At 42.8% G+C, this 15,851-nt stretch overlaps 2 protein-coding genes across 3 annotated transcripts in view; one reads left to right on the forward strand and one right to left on the reverse strand.

Annotated features, from left to right (window-relative positions):
- Positions 1-15,150, forward strand: part of TSHZ2 (teashirt zinc finger homeobox 2) — a 300,718-nt gene extending 285,568 nt beyond the window's left edge. The window contains exon 3 of the mRNA XM_006018177.2: positions 14,395-15,150. The gene's annotated coding sequence lies outside the window, so the exon portion shown is untranslated. The remainder of the gene's footprint in view (positions 1-14,394) is intronic.
- Positions 8,413-15,851, reverse strand: part of ZNF217 (zinc finger protein 217) — a 48,983-nt gene continuing 41,544 nt past the window's right edge. Inside the window, exons 5-7 of one of the 2 annotated variants that reach the window (XR_003092713.1) lie at positions 12,724-12,857; positions 10,760-10,912; positions 8,413-9,651 (exon numbers count right to left, since the gene is read on the reverse strand). The gene's annotated coding sequence lies outside the window, so the exon portion shown is untranslated. Of the gene's footprint in view, positions 9,652-10,759; positions 10,913-12,641; positions 12,858-15,851 lie in introns of those variants that run through there. The other variant, XM_006018175.3, reaches the window with a different exon arrangement.

Consider the following 15,851-nt stretch of genomic DNA (forward strand, 5'->3'; position numbering starts at 1 on the left):
TTTTATTCTTCAAAGCTAATTTAAAATTTAAGGAATGCCATTACATGAAATAATAGGTAGGAAATGTAATAGAAATCACTGAGAACAGTTGGCCGTCCTTAGAATGGGAGGAAAAAAATGCTATCAGTGATGATTTGGAAATGTTGTTTCATCTGTGAACAGATGAAGGATTGAAATCTACTCTCTTTTCAGTGTATTTAAAAAGAAAACGAGTTTGGTGGTTGCTAAGTCTTTGTGCGAGAAGAGTCATTGTGCATAATTGTAAAAGCAGTTGATACTGATAATGCTGTTGATAGTAACATGATGACAGCATGGAAATGCTCACACCATTATCTTTAATGGGGCTGAGTCGATTGCAACGGCTTTGAGTCCCTGTAATATTCACCAATCTTAGTTGTGAAACTTCAGCCTAGCAGGCCTTAAGTAATTGTCGCTTTGCAATCTGCCTATAGTTTACGTGTGCGCGTGCATCTATGTAAAATGCTTTTCATTGTGCTTTTAAACCCACCACGACGCTTCTCTCTGCAGCTGCCACCGATACTTTTCTCCAACAGTTCAATAAAAAAAAATCCAAACCCATCTGATGCTGTTTCTGTAGCTCCCACACATCTGCATTACAGTCCTTTTTTCATGTTCTTTATTTCTTATTCCATTGCCTTTTCATTTTAAATAGGCCACTAGAAGCTACGTTGTCTAATTTTTCATATGTGATCGACTGCTGAGTTGAGGGTTTACGTAGACAGAGGGAAGGTGGTGATAAGCCAAAGAGAGAGGATTCTATTAGGGAAATGCAGCAGTAATTAATGAATCCTGCCAGTAATTGGGAAGGTGTAAGTCTCTGTAATATTGTAATGATAGTCATCCGTTCTGTGCATCCCCCATCACTCCAAACGATCCCTCATCGTCTCTCTGATCTCAGACACTTAGCCATGCAAATCTTCCTGACAGGACTCTATGTCTTTGTCTCCCTAATTGGACAGTATAGAGTTGTTTATGGATATTGCAGACATTTAGACCTCAGTTGGAGGTTGTTCAAAAATCGTTAGCAAAGTTGCCTTAACAGCATTGTCAAATATTTATTCCCCTGTTTCAATATCTGTTTTTAACCTAGACATGGTTTGTGATAAAATTAACATTTTGATGGTACACTGTCTGGTATTGGATGCAATGCAGGACTGTTATTAAACAGTTTAGCTGGGTTTTTTTCTTTCTTCCAAGGAAAAAAAAATACAGTCGTTCCTCATCTGCTTTAAGATCAAACTTAAGATGGTGAGGTAAACATGATGCTTTTTGGATAACATGCCTGGATGGTGCTTGAGCCAGTACTCCTTATAAAGACAACAAGGATTTTTATTGGGGTGGGGGGAGGCTCTTTCTGATTTAACCTAAGTCAGAGTAAATTGAGAGTCGCCCCCTTCACTTCAGTGTAACTACAACCAGAATGTCTATGTTACAATCCAGCAGAAGGAAAATCTGCTTTCTTTTTCTTCCTCCATTAGTTATTTCTTTACTGCATACAAATGATCATTAGCAGGGGATGAAGCAAGGTACGGCACATATGATATACAGTTGCAGAGCGCTAGGAACCCTTTAAAAAAGGAAGAGCATATCATTTTTAAAAAAACAAAATTCTTTCTGTGAAATCCACTCAGTATTTATGAAATGAGAGGCCTTCCTGGGCACAGGAAAAGAGGGAATAACCCCCAGAGACCTAGAGTATGTACCTAAGAAGCTAAACTGGGCATGTCTACACAAGGCTGTAAATGTACAATAGACTAATCTACTGCGCAATAGCAAGTCAGGGCAAAAGCCGTACTGTTGTGCTAATGCACAGTAGAATTAGTCTACTGTGCATTAGTGTCACTTAAAAGGCATGCACAGGCGCTACTGTGCAGGAGTGCTAGTTGCTGCACATATGGGGCATTTATACATGTACCTTTGTCTTCTCCGATGTGCTGGAAATCCAGTGCATCCATGCAGACTTGATTACTCAAGTCCGTGGACCACACGTGCTGGCGTGCCCAGCGCTGCGTTGCATGCATTTGTATGAACAGTGAAATGCGCACCAGTGTGCAAAAAATGGCAGTGGTGCACTTTTGAACTAAAACACCTTCATTGTGTTTTAGTTCAAAAGCACGCTGCTGCCATTTTCTCATCACTGATGCACATTTCACCATTTATACAAATGCATGTGCTGCAGCGCCCAGCCCTTTTAAAAGCACCCGGCGCTGTGGCGCATGCGTGTGTACAAATGCCCTTCATACCTGTTAATACGGGTACTAAACTTAATGTTCCATAACTATGGCACATTAATGCACATGTAGATGCACCCACAAAGTCCAAGAGACAGCATCAGAAATCAGAATCTCAAGCATTATCCCCCATTCAGGTCCTACTGGGCACATCTACATGTGTGCTTTAATGCACAGCAGCCTATTCTACTGCTCATTAGAGCAGAGCATCAAAAATTGTGCTGATGCACAGTAGGAGAGGCTACTGCGCATTAAGCGTCATCTAAAGGTATGCACTTGCACTACTGTGCATTAGCACAGCCTAATGTGCACTTATTGAGTACCTCATATTAAAGGTACTAAATTTAATGCACGTTAGGAAAAGCACATTAATGCACGTGCAGACATGCCCACTGTGTGTCAGGGAGAGGGACATCAAAGAATCAGGAGCATGAAGGAAGGAAGATGAGGTTCCAGGTTGTTTGATATCAGCTATCAACTGTCCAATTAAGACCTAATCCTGAATACCTCTATTTATCTTTACTACTAGGAGTTGCCCCATACACTTCAAGAAGAGGTATTTACCTTTGTAAATTAAAAGCATAAGTGTTTGAAGGATGAGGGCTTAATCTGAGTTTGGATCAGATCAGAAAAAATGCTGCTAAAACTTTTGTAAAGATGAATTTGATCTAAATAGCAAAAACTTTCTTAGGCAATATTTTATGATGCCTTTTATTTGTTTTCCACGAACATAAGGCATTGAGCACAATTCAGTTTATAGGTACATTTCTGGAACAAATTCTTGCAAATACTTATTCACACCTATAATCTGGCAATTGTCCCAAAAGCTTTTTTTTTATAGTTTTGGGACTCGGCCAACCAGGGAACAGTAAAATTACCATGTGACTTATTTGCTCAATTTCATTGTGAATTATTGAGAAGGATATCATCAAAGTAATAGTTGCGGTGAATATTTATTTGATTTTGATTTGCTTTTTGTCCTTTCCCAAGGCTCTAGGTACCTCCCAAAATCTAAAACAAAGCAGTAGAAAATTGAAGTACTGAAATGTTTCACCAAAATGCATGCACATTTTTGGGGAAAATTTCCAACAGTTTATTTTAGTACCTGATTTGATTGAGTTTCCATTTATATATCTTCCCTTTAATAGATTCTCTTCCAAAAATGCCGTCTATACAACCAGAAGCACCACCTCTCAATCCAGAGCCGTTTCAACTAGTAAATTCTGCCTTTCTGAACTCCTGCAAAAATAAAAAGTTATGCATTGCAGTGTGCCTGGAAGGTCCACAGAAATCCATGGGGGAGGACCCAGGAGGGCAATGTATTTAGGAGGCAAGGAAATTTACAGATTTCAGCCTTTTTTGGCTCCAGTTCTGTGTTTCGTCATCCCTGAGCTCAGTGCAGGAACAGTGGGGACAAAGCACTTTTAAGCTGCTGCTGCTGCACCTAGCATCCTCCTTGCTCTGGGTTCAGCACTGCTTCTCATAGCCCCCACGAGCCAGGGGAAATAGCTGGTCATCAGCCCTTTGCAGCCCTCTCAGCTCCTGCCCTGAACTCAACCAGTGCCTACCCCAGTAGCAAGGAGAGGAGCCAGTAAATGTGGCCACTCCAGCCACTTTACCTCCACAGGATCACACCTGTCTCTGTTTCACCACTAGAGAGCAAAGCAAGAGGGCTGTAGGTAAAGGAGAGAATCAACCTCCCTGTTTAACATTGCAGTTCATTGTGGCAGCCCCAAGAAAGCAAGCTTCAGTCTAGAGACTGACTTATGTGCATGCTAGAACCTTCTTCCCAAGGATATGAATGTATTGGCATTTAGTGCTATAAAAAAAATCTTTCCAGCTTTAGAAACTTCTGTTAGTGCAGCAGTCTATGACACCGGATACAAACTGCTGTGCAAAGTAATTGCCAAATGCTTACATAAACACATAAATAAGACAAATAAATTTATTTTCATTATTCATATTTTCGGCTCTTTCCTTCCTCTTTATTTATGCTTTAAACAACAGTTACAGTAAATATAACAATACAAAAAATGCCTGCAATGGACAGAAGGATGATCAAAAAGCCCTGATATACAGCAATTCATGTTTCTTCTTTACAATCACTAACGAATCTTAACTTGAGCCATGTTATGTTCCCATGTGAGTGATAAGCAATGATTTATTATGAAGTGTCACGAAATCGGAATGCCATACAGTGAGACATGAGCTAGTGGAAAATGTGTTCCCTGTTTCCCAGCCTCATTACTCAAAGATGCAGTGTCCCTTTCTCTAAGTCTAATTTACCTAGCTTTTCAAGGCACTTTGTTAGCAAAGGAAACACACTGGGAATGAAATATCTGACCCTGACTAGCCTATATGCCCACCAGTACCACCAAATACATTATAATAATTGGGTCACTGGGCTTGCCTGGAAATCTAAAAGGATGGTCATGCATTTGATCCCTAAAGATATTATCCAAAACGCAATTGCTTAGGGTTGCATCTATTGTCTCATCAGCACTGTCAGTGCATGAAGAGGAAATAAAACAGGCATGTGAGAAAGAGACAAAAGGAGAAGTTTTCTTTATGCTTTGGACTTTTTCCTATTCTCTAATGATTCCCCTCTCCCCATGATCCTAATTCAAGCAACTGCCATGTGGTATATTTTGCAGATAAATCAACAGTGGAAGAGCATGTGCAGTTCTAGCACATAATGTAGGTGATTTAACTTGCAGTTTCTAGTAAGCCAGCCAGCATGGGGGGTGGGGGGGAGGTTTCTATACATTTCCTTCCTCCAAAAGAAAGAAAAGCCTAGTGTATTCAGCGTTAAGCAGGACTGTCATCCTCCCTACCTAAAAGACAAACACATCCTCAAAATGTAATCTGAAGATGGAAGGTGTATGATTTAAGAAGCTCTTTTAAATACTTATGCCCTGATCCTGAAAACACTCAAGCTGAATGGGGCTGCTCCTGTACTGCGCAAGCGTCTGGGGGATTGAGAGCTAAGTTTCTTCGGTCTTTGGCAGAGGTGATAACCTAGAGAGTGCTAAGTCCTGTCACATAATCGCCGCCGACTTTCCATGGGCATATTCCAAACGGACTGCGGATGACAACTGTAGGAGTCAGTGGGAGAAGCTGACAGCTGGAGCTGGGTGAAAAGTTTATTTCAGAAATAAAATCCACTGCATGAATTTCAGCTTCTGGCTGGGAGCAAGCAGGAGGGAGCTTGCCCCTGTAGTCCAATCATTATGGCATTTCTCTTGGGAGGGGGAGCCTGGGACTCTGGCTGCTATTGCCAGCTACAATTATGTACGTACTTTACATCATTCGTTAAAACAGAGAAATAACCCTGGACCCCAGGACTCCAGAGCAGTTCTCACTAGACTACAGAGGCAGACTCCCTCTCACTTGCTGTCATTTTGGCTACAGGGATATTGCATACTTGGCTTTCCAATGGCTTAGTTTCACCAGGAAGGTTGAAGAATACCCATCCCTAGCCTGCTGTATAACCTGGTGGTGAGGACCCTGCCTCAGCAGCAGGAAATGTGGGTTTGTAAGCCCTCAGGGTAAGAAGGACCTAGAGCCCAGCTCTCCCACTTGTGGGTGAGCGCACTAACCTTTTGGGTAACACCAGTATTAGAACCAGGGAAATTCAGCGTTCTTGATCGTAATTGTGTAGAGTGCCTCATGGGTTTAGAGTCCAGTGCCTAAGCCCCAAAGCGAGCCAAGACTTCAAACATGCTTAGCATTTCCCCTGAGCTACTCCAGGCACCTCTGGGTCTTCTGCACTGTTCTTTCATCAATACATAGACAGTTAGGGGCTGGAAGGGACCTCGGAAGATCATCAGATCCAGCCCCCTGCAGGAAGCAGGAAAGACAACTGGTGTCCAGTGACCCCAGCAAAGTGACCGTGCAGTCTCCTCTTGGAGATTTCCAGGGTAGGTGACTGCACCACCTCTGGAGGGAGCTTATTCCACAGTCTGGACACCCTAACTGTGAAGAAGTTTTTCCTAATGTTGAGGTTGCCTATCATTTTTCCTGTATCTTGTAGAGTGCCCGGGCACTTCAAAAGTCTCTGTCCATTGACTATATTGACTTCTAGCCCTAATTTGGTCAAATTGAATTTCCTCCTATAGCTAAGTGGTACAATGCCAAAAGAAATGCCTTAGGCCACATCTTATTCCACTTATTAGGCATATAAGTGATATTTAACCACCTAAGAGCAATCTTATCCCACCACACCTGAATCCTTGTTAAACCATTAGCACAAGAGGTGTTCTTCTCATTGTTTTTTGTGACCAAGTCTGAATGGATGTTCAAGAGTAAACCTGATAATGGTTTGTCAGGGCTTGAGCAGGGTGAAATAAAGTACTATATGAATGCCAAGGGGTTGGGAAAGGATCTGGCTGCTAAGGGATTAGTTTGAATCCTGGCCTGCAAGACTAAGGACTATGAGCTTGATCTAATAAAGGACTCAGAGGTCTGAAAGCAGGCACTGATGCACCTCTTTTAGGAATCTGGGCTGGACAAAAACTGACTTTGTAGGCATCTGACTAGGACTTGCTAAGCAGCTAAACCCCAGTGTTTTCCAACATGCTTTCAAAGTCACTGCGATAGCTGCACCTTATCTATGAAAACCATAACAAAATAGTGATGTTCTTCCTCTCTCTAGCTTGTGATGCCCAAAGTGATGAACAATAAGGCATTCTGATTCCCAGCCCAGTGTGTCCTCCTTCTAATGGGACTGTTTGCAGTATGTGGGTTATATTAGCATTACAGTTAACCCAGATGATCGACCTGTGAGTTTGAGTGCCTCATCTTAGTCCTGGTGCGAGCATTCCTGTTGCAAGGCTTTACCCAAGCTACTGGGTCCTTCCTGTTTCTGCACTCACCGGCCAAGTCCAGATGAGCATGGATATGTGGTATGTGGCAGCCACATTCCCTGTGCTGCTACTTTGCAGCTCAGGGGTGTTTTTTGACCCTGAGAGATCCTGGGGTCAAAACAACCCATGTTAAAAATTTTTTAACAGAGCAGCAGAGCAGCGCACATGATGGCAACACATGCCGCCCAAAACCAGAGCCAGCCAGAGCCTGGCTGGCCAGTAGGGGTGTGTGAAATGGGCCCTATTCGATTCAAATTCGGCCCAAATCAGGGACAGTGATTCAATTCATTGATTCAGATCACTGTCCCTGATTCAATTCAGCTGAATCCGAATCTGAAGATTCAATGCTGATTCACAGAATTAGGGATTTGGACATAGACACAGCTTTAGATGTTTTTTCTACATATCTTGAGGTAGCAGGCAAGGCTCATGAATGCTGTGATGCTGGGGCGCATGGAGCGTCCCACAGGAGCATGGGGGGGGGCGGCCCTCCATGTGCTCGGTGGTGAAACCAGAAGTGCCCAGGAAGTACGTCTGGTCCACTTCTGGGTCTGCCAGGGAGCGCCTTAGGGCTCTCCCCCCCGCCCCCCGAGTGCTGAGCCACAGGGGACCCCAGGTGCCCCCCCCAGACCCAGGAGGCACCAGTTGCCAAGCCGGGGTGGTGATGGGGGGCCCCCATTGCACTCCCCAGCGGATCCAGAAGTGGATCAGAAGTGCTTCTGGTCCACTTCCGGGTCTGCTGCTGAGCACGCTGGGGAGCCCCCCATGCTCCCGCAGGACACTCCATCCACCCCAGCATCGCAGTATTCGCAAGCTGTCTGCTACCCTGAGGTATGTAGAAAAAACATTTAAAGCTGTCTGAATCGTCGAATCTTTCTGTATCTCTCAGAATCGATTTGGAGGGTTTTGATTCGATTCAGAGAGATTTGATTCGGATTCGTAGATTTGGCCACCGAATCGGGCTGAATCTCTGTCAAATTGAATCAGGGACCGAAGCTTTGCACAGCCCTACCAGCCGGAGCCACACCCCGATTGCCGGCCAGGCTTCCTGCTGCAGAAGCACCATGGCTGCAGCTCCCAAAGGCCCCTAGGACCTCAGCTAAAGCTGCTGGGGCCAGCACAGTTGCTGGCCCCAGCCTCCCCTATCCCACCCAGGGTAACCTGCCATGTGCCAGAGCACATGTGGCATGGGCTTTCCCTGGGGACAACTAGCAACAGCACGAGATGTGCCGCTACTACTTGTCCCCAGGGAAACAAACATCCACATTCATCTGGACACAGCCAACTGTGTGTTTTTGATGTATAGCTCATTATTTTTAATTGATTTCTATTTGGGGTGTTTCCTTTGTCCTAGTCAATTGTAGAAAAATTTACCCACCTTTGTACATGGACAGAGGAGGATTATCAACATTTGTGTGATTTTGAACCAGGTCCTTATTGCAAAGTGTGTGGGTACCAAAATAAGTGGGTCTAACTATGTCTGCAGCCGGATAAGCTACCCCAGCCCTGCAGGTGCAAATCTATCTGTGTTTTTTCTATGCCACAGGAGGAGATTGAGGTTAAAACTCAAGTAGAAATCTGGATTAACAGCACTGTATAGGTATAGCTTAAGTAGCTCTTGTCTGCTCATACAGAAACTGGTGCAGAAAAATACTGAAGCACATTCTTAAGATCATTGCAGAAGACGGTTTAAAGAATCTAGAACCAATGAATGAAAAATACAGAAATCAGAACTTTCCAAAAAGAAGAGACTCGGAAAAAAGAAGGGAGATTTTTTTCAAACATATTTGCTTATGAGCTAAAGTAGTACCTCTAGATAGTTACGCCATGGCTCAGTTTAATTCCCCGGACTTCAATATACATGCAGTGTTTGGCACAAGCTGAGGATCTCAGCTGATCCCACTGAAATCATTGACTTCTTTGTGATTGGGACTGCCCCCTAAACGAGTGCGAGAAATTATTTGGAAATATTAGCAGGACTAATGAGTCTTGTTGAACTCTGAAAACATTTTTGCCAATTATATTGGGATTTCTGTCTTGTAAATTAAATATGCTTTATGAGACATTTTATTTACTTAATAAAGGTGCTGCAAGGCTACCTCTGTGATGCAGTTTAAAAATGGATGTATAGACAAAAATCAGATAGTGAAAATGCTCTGCATAATCAGTGTAAATCACATAGATAGCATATTATTTAGCTTGACACGCCTTTAGTCCTAATTATGGATAACTGTATAGCATTTAGAGTCTGGAACATTATCATTAGTTGTCAAAAGAGTCTTAAATGAAGCAAAAATTTACCTAGATTTCTTCTTTCTTGCTAGCTGGATATTGTAGGAACAGATTTTTTGCTTCCATAAAAATCTAATGAAAGTACATCAAAAAATGACATCTAGAAATAACACAGGGATGACTTGTGTCTAGCTGCAGCCTTGCAAGTTAGTACCATATGTCCAACTACAGCATCAGGAGAGTCTGATTCAAAGTCCATTGAAGATGACAACTCCCATGGACTTCAATGGGTGCAGCAAGTGCTATAAGAGAGATGCATTACAGTTGTCATTATCTAATTGATAAAACATTGACAAAATAATATTAACAAAGGGCTGAGGATGTAAGGAGAGAGCAATCAGATGATCTGCCATCATCCTATTGCATCTGCTGCTCCGTCATACCTCATATAACATTACTATAGTGCACGGTTCTTCCAAAGATCCTGACCAATGATTTGGGATAGAAATCCCCGTGCTAAGGGCTGGGTGTAAAAGGCATCCTTTGCAGAGGCAGTGCATTTTACACCACTCACCAGCATCTAATCTGCAGTGCAATTTCCAAACATCCCGTCGCAGCTTGTACTGACATCAATGAAAAACTGGGAATAGACATAGCCTCTACATTGGCTGCTCAAAAGACAGAGAGTGAAATTCTGATTCCATTCTGTGGCAAAGCTTTTAGTAAAGACAGAATAGGCCAAATCCCATTTCACCTAGCACATTTCTATTTACATTACCAAATAAATATATGCGGCTTTAAGTGGTATTTTTGCCACGGGCACAGATTTTCCACTTATCCAGCTACACTTGCTCTTCTTAGGATGCTCAGGAGGATGTAGCACAGCCACAGATGCTCTGTTGAGGAATAGGTAGGCAAGGTATGAATAAAAAATACCCAAAATTATGGTGTGAAGAGCAGTTTTGGGGACTGTATGAGGGAGGGTCCAAAACCTTTTAGCTTTTAGCCCAGTAGTTAGGGATCCAGATTGAAGATCCAACTTGCTCTCCTCAGAAGCTGTGCAATGGTCGGCCAAAAGGAGAAGGTAAGTGTGGTTAGGAGACCAGAAAGTCATAATCTATGTGGTCTAGTAGGATGATATCTGTTCTCAGGTGTCTTACATTCTGGCCCCTGTTCCTACCTTTCATGGCTGCTTTGCATTTACTACTCATTGGATAAAATGGGTAAACAACAAAAATAGCTTCTGTCCATTGGCATCAGAGGTGGGGAAGGAAACCATAGCCCAGTGCAGGGTCTGTTAAAGCAAAGCTACACTTTCCATGGCTTGCTTCACCCATTCCTTCTCCTTTTGATTGGAGGATTTCTATATGGAGAGTCAAGAAAGGAAGCCACAAGCAAATGCGAGCATACCTTAGTCAGATGGCTGCTGTCCCTTTGAAGTTGCCTATCATTTTCCTGTATCTTGTAGAGCGCTCGGGCACTTCAAAAGTCTTTTTCCAATGACTCTATAGAAGTTTAGGTCCTAGGATGCCGGAGGCCATTGCTTCTATTCCCTGCTTTTCCCTGGAATAGATTTTTCCATTTAAAGACCACTGGATAAAATGGGTAAATAGCAGGGTGAGAGAGCTTTCCTCCACTGCTGGCAGGGGCAGAGGCAGAAGCAAGAACCCAGGGGTCCCTCTGCTTTCAAGAACAAGGCTTGTTGAACTCAACTAAATTCCTACTAGCGTGTCCTTTCACTGGCCATGTATAGCTTCTTCCCTAACAAACCAAAGTAAGTATGGTTTAGTAGAATGGGCATGATTCTTGGTGCTGTCCTCTGCTCTGACTCCTGATGTCCTCTTTGCATGTAATAGCCATTATTTCTAACCCTACTTTTCCACAGAGCATATATGGCCATTCTACAGACTTCTGAGCAGCCTCAGAAGGGCAGACATAGCTGCACAACTAGAAATAAGATCCAAAACCTGTGTAAGTGGCAAAAATGCCAAGTATGTGGGCCATGTTAGGACACATAAGTTACACTTAAGGATGAAATAGGATTTGGCCTGATCATAAAAGGACATCAAAAAGCAGAACAGAGGATAAGAAGGAACTGATCATCCATGATCAAATCTAAATGAGATCTGGTCAGTGGGCTAAGAAGACCTCACTGATGGATGACAATTCTCTGTCCTTTTACCAAGCCATATACCTGTACAACACTTTGCCAGAGCTTTTAATTAAAGCTTCATTATCCCCACCACATGCACCCCCATTGTGAAACAATGGTGGCCAGCAATATTACTAAGCTGATTTTACAGCTGGTCAGACTGTAATGCAGAGATGTGAGAGACTTCCCAACACTGACAGAAAGAGGAAAAAGAATTAGGAATTTGGCTTCCAGTTTCCTGTTCCAAGTCCTACACAAATATTTCCCTGGCAGGGCATCAGCGCTTCACAGTAAGTTTGCTTCAAGTCAAGCCTCCTTAATGGACTTAGCACCTTTGGCATTGCTTAGCTCCAGGACATTTCTGGAGCCAGAGCTGAAGCAGCTGGGGATTACCTCTCTTCTACCAGGCTCTTCCTTCCTGGCTCTTTGTTGGCCTATGGCAAACACTGACTCCTCAGCATGCACGAGGTGTTTAGGCATCCTGGAGAGCCACAGACAGATTTTGTGCTAGGGTGGCCCCAGAAAACCCCTTAAAAAAACCAAAGGTAATGTGCAATCAGACATGGACTCTGTGTATAGAGGATCCTTTATATGCACAGACTTTGCAGCTGTGCATTTTTCTTCTTCTTAATGAAGAATTATACTCCAGGATATAAACTTTCAAAGCAAATATATTTCTAGCTATTTTTGGTTGCAAGGAATACTCTGAAAATGCAAACCAGGTATCTACTGAGGCAGTTTGGGGTGCATCACAAATGTGGTTTGTGGTGCCTCGAAGCAGTTTGAGGTGCTGCAAATTGCATTTGGTACACATGCACCCACATGCAGGGGGGGGGGGGGGGGCCTGCCACTGAAAAATGCAGTGCAGAGCACAGAGCAGCAGTGTGCACTGCAGGAAACCGCAGTCTGGCCAGCCAGAGCTACACTGGGTAAAGCAGCTTAGTCAGTGCCACTGCTGTCCCAGGAAGTCCCCAGGACCTCATGAAAGGCTGCTGGGGCCAGCACAGATGCTGGCCCCAACCTCGGTCACTTTGCCACGTGCCAGAGCACGTGTGCAGGAGCATGCCTGGGAACAAATAGCAGCGGCACAAATATGTGCCGCTGCTATTTGTCCCACAGGAAATGCATGTCCTTGTATTTGCACACTCATTGGGATGTACCCTTTAAGTCTGAAAAAATAGCCCTGCAAAGTCTGGAAAAAAAACCAAGCTAATATACTTACCCACAATTTCAAGCTGACTTCTATGCATCCTTGAGTGCCAAAACCTGTTGTGCCAGCTGCCAAAACCTCTAGCTTTCCTTCCAACAGCTTGTCCAGTGCAGTTCTGCATTCTCAATGCAAACTGCTGCCTCACTCTGAAAAGTGAAAAATATGGGGATAGTGCAAAATAGTCAGAATATCAAACTCCATAACAGAAAGTCTGTCAATTTGTAGTTCTCGTTTTCATGTTGAATTTATTGTAAATGTCACTGTATTTTTACTTTAAATGAACTACAACTGAATGGAGTCCAGGTAGAATAGAAGGAATAAGCCACCAAATTTAAGTCTTGCTTGCTGAAAAGTTCATGGACCTTGAATAGACTATTTTTTTCATTATCATGGTTTTCTCTCTCTCTCTCACTGCTTCCTTTTCACCCGCTCTCTGTATTGGCTTTCTCTGTGCTTACTCTTTGCTTCATTTCTCACCTAATATTAACTCTGGGGTTTTTTTTCCTGCTGCTTTTCTCAGTCTCTTCCTCCCAAGACTTAAGCCAAATAGCACTCAACTCTGAACTGAACTTTTGAACCCACAATTTGAAATTAGGTTAAATTGGCTCCCATCCCTATCTTGAAATAATATCAAAGCACTTTGAATTTTTGAAAGCTGAAAACTAGAATAACTTCTCTATGGAAGTAGCACAGTTTTTAGACTATAGAGGTAAGTTATAGGTCAGGATGTTATTTTTAGGAAAAACTAGGCATAGCATGGTAGAAGTCTCGATGTTTTCAGGCAGTGTGGGTACCAAAATACCTGTTCAGCATGTGGATCTTAGAACATCTTTTTCAGCAAGTTTAGGTACCTTGTACTGAACAGGTCTGGCTCACTGCTAAACCATGGCAAATCGAATACATCCTTAGACCAGGGTTGTTCAGCTGGTGGCCTGTGTGCCGTATGTGGCCTGCAAGGTGTTAAAATGCAGTCTGCAAACTCCAGACCAACTACCACTCTACCCATGGCCCTTGAGGCCATTCTCTTTCCTCTGGCTTCTGATTCCTGGGGGGCAGGGTGGTACAGCGGGGAAGGGGCTGCACCCATGGCAGGAAGGGGGCCAGCCTGTGGGTGCTGTGCACTCGGAAAAGGAGGGAGCCAGGCTGTGCATGCTGCTTGCTGCAGGTAGACTGCTCGCATGATGTGCACAGCCGGCAAGGGGGTGAGGGTGGGGGTGCTGTAGACATGGCTGGCGGGAGCCGGGCTGCCCAAGCAGCACACGTTGCCAGGAGGCTGCGCTGGTTGGGCTATGCACATGGCGGGGGAGGGCTCAGAGGGGCAGCCCCCAGGTCTACATTGCTGCATGTGGCCCCTAGCTGCCCAAAAATTGGACAGCCATCTATGCAGGGTAGCGAGGCAAAGGACCACAGTTTCAGTCTAAACATCGGCAACCACAATAACCTGACTCCAATTAGAACAGCATCCACTTAACCCAGAAAAAGAAATTAATTTAACAAACTATTTTTTTTTATTTCATTTTATTTTTCCTATCCCTATCTTTTTTTTTATGAGCCTACAGATGCTCCTGGATGTTATGGAAACCAAAGTGGCTACAGTACGAGACATTACGAATAAGGAAAAAAATATAGGCTTGGCAAGCCCGCATTTTAAAATTATTTTAATTGTTCTTATTCTGCTTGCAGGACAAATGCCTTAGTTCCCGCTCTCCAGCCTGGGCTTCCCGCACGGAGCCCGTCACCACATGCCACTCTGCTCCTGACATTGAACTCCTGACAACCCGAACTGAGAAGACTGCCAAAAAAACTCCAGCAATTCTTCTTCATCCTCACTAACAATTTGGTAATGAAGTATTGATTTCCACTCCCCTGCTTATGGACGATATTAGATTTTCATTGATAAACTGCACTGGGTCTGTCTCGTCTCCACTGTCCCTTTTTGCTGTCACTAAAACAAAGCGCCACTGAAGTAAGATAATGACTGAGAACATTGATGTACTTATTTTGTCAATTTGTAACGCTTGACAGGAAAAAAAAAATTCTTCATAGTTTAATGTCCAAGTGGGCTACACAAGATGCAGTCACACTGGAAGCTTTACTTTTCATGGTAATGTCCATTTCCTATTTATAACCCCTTTGGGATAGTTTGTCTAAAGGAAATGTTTCTATTCAGTGCAGCTATTACTGTTGCACCTGGGTTGCCCAATCCAGTCATTGCACTAGGGATCAATATATCACAGTAAGTACAAGAATTATTAAGTTAAAACAGATTCTGAGCCAAAAAACCTCTGAACAATGTTAATCTTCTGTGCAAGTTGTTCAAATAGTTATGCTTAACCATGTTTCTGCCAAAGATTTGTTTAAAATGGATTATTTTCAGTTTGTTTTATTCCTCATTATATATATATTTTTTTAAATCTCCATTATGGTTTACGACAACACATATGCAATGGAGTGATTTTTAAACAAAAGTACTATTGTTAGATTATTGAACATTATATAGATATATAGAAATATATAAGATAAAAATAAAAGACTAAGACCTAAATTCCTTTCTCGGTTACACAAATGTAAATCTAAATAGCTCCCTTAAAGTCAAGGGGCTGCTTTAGATTTATGCCCTTGTAAATGAGATCCGAATCTGGCCTTTACACTATCTATTGGGCTGGTTTGTTGCTATTGGTATTTACAGGTACTAAAGCATAGCTTATTGTTAAAATCAACTGAAACTCAGTGAGAAGAAGGGGGGAAAAAATAAGAGGAGGATGTCAATTTAAAATTCGGTCCTGTAACTTTTTTCATTAAAACTTTGAGGTCCCAATTTTAATTTGTGGAATATTCACGTTAATAATGAGATCTAATTAAGACATCCATTAAAAGCCCGTTAAAGTTAATTTAACGTAAAAATTCCAATAGAACTGTATTAGATTTTCTCCATTAAATTAACGTTATGGATTTTTAACGGATGTCTTAATTATACATTATTATTAACGGGAATACTGTATTACACAGATTAAAATCGGGTTCCAAGCCAACTCAGAAAATCTTCCAGGATGTTTTTATATTACAAACCTCATTTTACCTAGTGCACTGCTTGGAAAATCAGGCACAGCTCTGTTTACTCTAGCTGAGCATTTTCCCTA

Source organism: Alligator sinensis, unplaced genomic scaffold, assembly GCF_000455745.1.
Source record: "Alligator sinensis unplaced genomic scaffold, ASM45574v1 scaffold115_1, whole genome shotgun sequence".
In the NCBI taxonomy this organism is placed as follows: domain Eukaryota; kingdom Metazoa; phylum Chordata; order Crocodylia; family Alligatoridae; genus Alligator; species Alligator sinensis.